Raw genomic sequence first — 6,431 nt, 5'->3', positions numbered from 1 at the left:
TAAGCATATGGTAAATTATAGTATTTTAGTGTGTAATTACTTATGGTGATTAGTATGCAATTACAGATAAACTACCAGGGAAAAAAACACCACTGTTAAATATCAACTCAACAAAGTACTGTGTACTTGTTACCTGTTAAGGTTGGTAATAACTCAGATTTAATTGTGTACTTCCTCAAAATGTAGGCAGCCAATTTTTAGAAACACCTCCAGTATTACCCATCAATTCAAGTTAGTTGCGTAGTTATCCTAGGGTCATGTTGGTAACAGTCCATGTTTATTTATTACTATCTTGAAATTAAGACGGTAGTTTCCAATAAATTACCTTGTCTTACGTAGTTGTTGTTCATTGCTACACCCATTTATAGAGGGTTTATCAAATAATTTACCTTACTTACCTGGTAACTACCCCGCAGGAACAGTTTTCCCTAATGTCATGGCACATCTTAAATACTGAGTATGTTCTAGCAGATGTTTTTACAATTTACTCAGTAAGTAAAGTGCAACTGTACTGTAAAATGAAGCCTTGTTTATTTCCATGGTATTACCGGAATTGTACCATATAACCTGATCATTCCCTTTTCCATATAGTCACAATTTTTTACCTCGTATGTCCTGCAACGTTACCAAGGAAAACATGACAATTTACTCAGTAAGTAAAGTGAAACTGTACTGTAAAAGGAAGCCTTTTTATTTCCATGGAATTACTGGGATCTTACCCTATAATCTGTAATAGCTACGTAACTAGCTATTACAGATTATTGGGTAAGATCCCAGTAATTCCATGGAAATAAAAAGGCTTCCTTTTACAGTACAGTTTCACTTTACTTACTGAGAATGTTCAACGTGATCTCATGAGAATACGTGTGTATTTTTACGTAAAGTGTAATTCTACCATACGTACATTTACTTACGTTTTATACACACAGAAACGTATAATACTGACGTATTTACAGCACTAAAATGTAAAATGTTTACGTATTAACAGCACAAAACCGATTAGCCTACATGCAGTTAAACAAGAATACACTTTAAAACCTTAAAAATACCTTATTTAATCGTTTAACCATTTTAATATTTAGTTTATTTACAGTGAGACACAATGCGTTTTCTCCAATAGAACAATAATACACCAAAACCCAACATAAATTCACAAAAGACATCAATTTTATTATACTTGATATAATCCAAATCTTTAGAATCCATACGTTTGCAAGAAAGAGATCCAAATTCAGCCCTTTATCCAGTGAGTGATCTTCATCTCCATTTCATCTCCAAAAATGTATAAGCAGTAGCAAAGGATGTGGTAAGAGTCTGGTAATACAATAGAAATAAACAAGGCTTCCTTTTACAGTACAGTTGCACTTTACTTACTGAGTAAATTGTCATGCTTTCCTTGGTAATGTTGCAGGACATACGAGGTAAAAAATTGTGACTATATGGAAAAAGGAATGATCAGGTTATATGGTACAATTCCGGTAATACCATGGAAATAAACAAGGCTTCATTTTACAGTACAGTTGCACTTTACTTACTGAGTAAATTGTAAAAACATCTGCAAGAACATACCCAGTATTTAAGATGTGCCATGACATTAGGGAAAACTGTTCCTGCGGGGTAGTTACCAGGTAAGTGTAAGGTAAATTATTTGATAAACCCTCTATAAATGGGTGTAGCAATGAACAACAACTACGTAAGACAAGGTAATTTATTGGAAACTACCGTCTTAATTTCAAGATAGTAATAAATAAACATGGACTGTTACCAACATAACCCTAGGATAACTACAAATCTAACTTGAATTGATGGGTAATACTGGAGGTGTTTCTAAAAATTGGCTGCCTACATTCTGAGGAAGTACACAATTAAATCTGAGTTATTACCAACCTAAACAGGTAACAAGTACACAGTACTTTGTTGAGTTGATATTTAACAGTGGTGTTTTTTTCCCTGGTAGTTTATCTGTAATTGCATACTAATCACCATAAGTAATTACACACTAAAATACTATAATTTACCATATGCTTACCAGGTAAATACTTAGTAATTATTTTGTAGTTTCTCTGCATTTACGTTCTTGTTACCTGTGGTAATTACCAATAACCAACTATAACTTACCATATATTTACCTGGTAAATACCTAGTAATTAGTTTGTAGTTTCTCTGCATTTACATTCTTGTTACCTGTGGTAATTACCAATAACCAACTATAACTTACCATATATTTACCAGGTAAATACCTAGTAATTAGGGGACTGTAAAAGGAAGGGTTACCATATCGGCTAGTTACTGCTCGTTCAAGTGAACGCTGGACGTAAAATAAGTGACTCTTTCAAAATTCTCAATAAATGAATGATTCCTTTTGAGCTTAATTGACATGTTTCCCTTACATTGCCCGTCCTAAGAAAATTAGGCCCAACCTTCTGGCAACTGCCATCATTTTAAAGGGACACTTCACCCATTTGCATTAAGCTTTGTATTGTTAGAAACCCAGTCATATATTATAATAAACGTGGATTTTTCATTCATTTTTTCCTGAGATGGGAGAAATAAGGATTTAAGTGCTTATGACGTAAAAAACATCATTTTGCGTCATAATAAGCAGGAAGTCGCATTTCATTGAAAAGTGTAGAGACTACAAACACTAGCTCCTCATTATTCCAGGGGGCGGGACCCGCTCACGCTACAGGCCTATTACAGATCAGTGGGTGGGACTTTCTGAAACTAAAAGCAATATCCTCCATCTTGTTTGGAAGCTAAGCTAACAGGCACTGTGGAGCCAGCTGTGAAGATATGACAATAGCGGAGGGTAACGTTACTCAATATAATGTAGAAGAAGAGGATTTCGGAAGTCTGATGCTTGAATCAGGTGTTTGTGGCTACCTTTACAAGCCGCATAGCGAAGAGCAGCCGAGGCAGAAGACCTGCCTGCCGCGGACGAGGAGCCCGGACTGGCTCGAGTTAGGGCGGACTGGTGGCGCCGGTGATCTCACTATGCAACTACGAACACAGAGATACAGTCCGTCTGCGGCAAAGAATTTAAATGATGCCAATTTCTCCTGGACGAAATCTCTGAATCAGACGAGGACACGGACGTTTGTGTTGTGAACCATCCTAGTTTCGCACCGCATCTGACTGAACATCCCGGTAACGTTACCATGCAATAATTCACCACTTCGAAAGAAATACAAATGAGGAGTAATTCACTAATGAGTTCGCCAACTAACTAACGTTAGACATTTTGTGTGAAATGAATTTCAAGCTCCGGTGGTAGCTAGCCTTATATACGGATGAGTGATTATGCTGTTCTGGATTAGTGGGAGTGGCTTGCGCAGCTGTGCAATGTGGTCCATTGTGGTAGTTGTTGTCTTTCATACAAATGCGTCCTGAAGTTACTTTCTTTCTTTCCTCAGTCAAGAAGGCACCAAATTCAAAATTTATTTTACATTTCGACTACATATATGACCCACTTTCAATAAAGATCAATGTTCCCATGGGTGAAATGCTCCTTTAATCATTTTACTTTCAAAAAAAGAAAATAATAATTCACACACAACAATTTGCAACATCCAGGTGGGACTGATAAATATGAACGTCTCTTTATTCTCTTATTATTTTATGTAGGATGAAGAGATGCAGATCAATGATCAATAAGAAAGTACACTTAAAAAGATATTACTTAACATTCTAGATTTAATACTTGAACAAAACACTTGAGTCACATGACATTCATGGGTCCTGTCTGTCTCAGTGATGAAACTCTTTATACAAAGTCACATGAATATACAGCTCAGACTTTTATACAGTAATCTACTGCAAATTTCAAACACACATTATTCCTTATGAACACAGGTTCATGTTACTGACTCTTCATGATTTTCATCTTAAATCATACGCTGAAGGTTCAGAATAATTGGAATCACATTCTGCAAAGCTCCTGTTCTCTTAAGGGAAACAGTAGGAAACCACTGAAAGTGTTGTGGTTATTCTCGTTATCAAATAACCTCCTGTTAGACCAAAGTCTCACATAGACAACATCTCCAACCTCCAGGATCAACACAACTCCATTTGAGGAGTGTAACCGATCCTTTGCCTGAAGAGCATCTGCTATAACCATACGCTCTCCATTTTTATAAATGGATGCAGATGATCGAGTTGGGCCATAACCCACTACAGAGACTCTGAACATGTACGCTCCTTTCAGTGGGGCTGTGAAAACACCTAAATCAAATAACAAGAGATACAGAATCAGCTGTTTCCTGTTTGATTGCTTTATTACCAAGAACACTGTGTAATAGTTTTGAAAGACGGCAGATCATTTAATTCTCTTATACACATTACACAACTGCAGAGAGGTCTGAATGGAGCAGAAGAGTTTTCATTACTATAAACTGATTTTTGTGACTCATTTCATTGATAATTACCTGTAACTGGGTTGTAGGCGTTCCCTATGTTTGTGAAGACGTTCCTGTAGGTTAGTGTGATTTCAGTGGTAAAAGGACCAATATATCCACTGCCAGATTGCATCAGTGAAGCTGAAAAAGCTATTTCTCTGTCTGTTGTTGAAAAACATAAGCAATACTCTGATATATTACTGAATTACACTGAGAATGTACACTGAATTTAACATCATTCAAGCACAGTTTCACCTCTATTTTCCTTTCTCAACTCCACTTGATTCAGAGTAAGATTTGAGATTTCTGTGAAGGAATAAAGATTCTGTTAAATGACATTGAAACTGCTTATTGTAATAGATAGATAACACAATTTACACAGGATACACTTAACTTTACACTAACATTTACACTATGCAATGTATTTCATTGGTGTTTTACTTTGAGGATCATTGATAAAAGTGTGAATGTTTTGGTGAGGTACCATCATTTTTCTTGTTCATCTCTTCCAGGATAAACGTCTGTTGTTCCCTCAGTTGCGTCTCTAAAACTCTGCTGTTCACTTTCTGCTCTGTAACGGTGGCGGTCAGTTCTCTGATGTTCACTTTCTGCTCTGTAACGGTGGCGGTCAGTTCTCTGATGTTCACTTTCTGCTCTGTAACGGTGGCGGTCAGTTCTCTGATGTTCACTTTCTGCTCTGTAACGGTGGCGGTCAGTTCTCTGATGTTCACTTTCTGCTCTGTAACGGTGGCGGTCAGTTCTCTGATGTTCACTTTCTGCTCTGTAACAGTGGCGGTCAGTTCTCTCAGCGCTGCATGGATGTCAGTGAAGAACAGATGGCAGTTTTGTTGGCTGTCAGTTGAAGCTTCATCTCTCAAAGTGTCTGTTTGAGGTGGATTCTGTCTTCCGTCCTCAGATCTGAGCTGTTGACTGATCTCATTCTCATTGAGTCCTCCATCTACCTGATGCTGTACGACACACACAAAGGTTTCCAACAGCAGCAGTAAACATACTAAACCCTTCATTCTTCACTGATGTTTGTTTCCAGCTCTTGCTCTGTCATCCTCACAGCCTCTCATGTTCCTTTTATAGTGTCCTGATTTACTGTCTTTTGTACATGATTTACATTGCTCCAGATAAATAAGTAGTTCAAGTTAATGGTTATTCATAATCAAAGGGATTTTCCGGGTTCAGTAGATGTTTATCTCTATTCACAACATTTGTGGCACTGTTGATCTCAACAGAAAATAACTTTAACCTGGTTTAACCCTCTAGGGCCTAAGGTGGTTTTGGTGTCCTTGAGATGTTCTGACATGCCCTGACATTTGTGCTTTTTTCAGTTGCTTATAAACATATTAATGGCAAAGGTGTAATTACACTCTATTTAGCACAAAGAGGGCTACCATAATATGTGAGCAACATGAATGTACATGTTTGTATTTTTGAGAGAATAATGTTTATGCATGGTTATTGAAAAAACTACAAATGTTTCTGAAATAAGGCCACAAAACACATACTAAATATGTGTCCACAAAACTTCTGACTAATGCATTTTGTCTTCTAAAGTTATTTCTTCAAAATGATCTGAAAATCATCCTGCTAATCATTCACATAAAACAATACATTGATTTAAATTTTGTAAGACACTTTTTGTTTGGAAAGGCAATATGCGTCGAGGCGTGAATTATTTAAAGATAAGAATTGTGCAATTTGAAAGAGAACTCAAAAACATAAACTGGGAACAAATTATGACACTAGATGATGTAGAGGAGTGTTGTAATTCTATGACCACATCTATTACAAATCTAATGGAAAAATTTACAAAGCAAATAGAATCTAAACAAAAAGATTCCACAGTGCCCTGGATAAATAATGAAATACGAAACCATGAAAAAGCGAGATTTAGGTTTGAAAACATCTTTACGATCTAAACTTAATACTGATCTCCTGACTTACAGAAGTTTAAGGAATAAAGTCGTATTTGAGCTGTGGAAAGCAAAAGTGACATATTACACTCATCTAATTGATAGTGCTAAA

Source organism: Scardinius erythrophthalmus (genome assembly GCF_964197995.2).
Source record: "Scardinius erythrophthalmus genome assembly, chromosome: 4".
NCBI lineage: Eukaryota > Metazoa > Chordata > Actinopteri > Cypriniformes > Leuciscidae > Scardinius > Scardinius erythrophthalmus.
Note: the sequence above shows the minus strand (reverse complement) of the source record.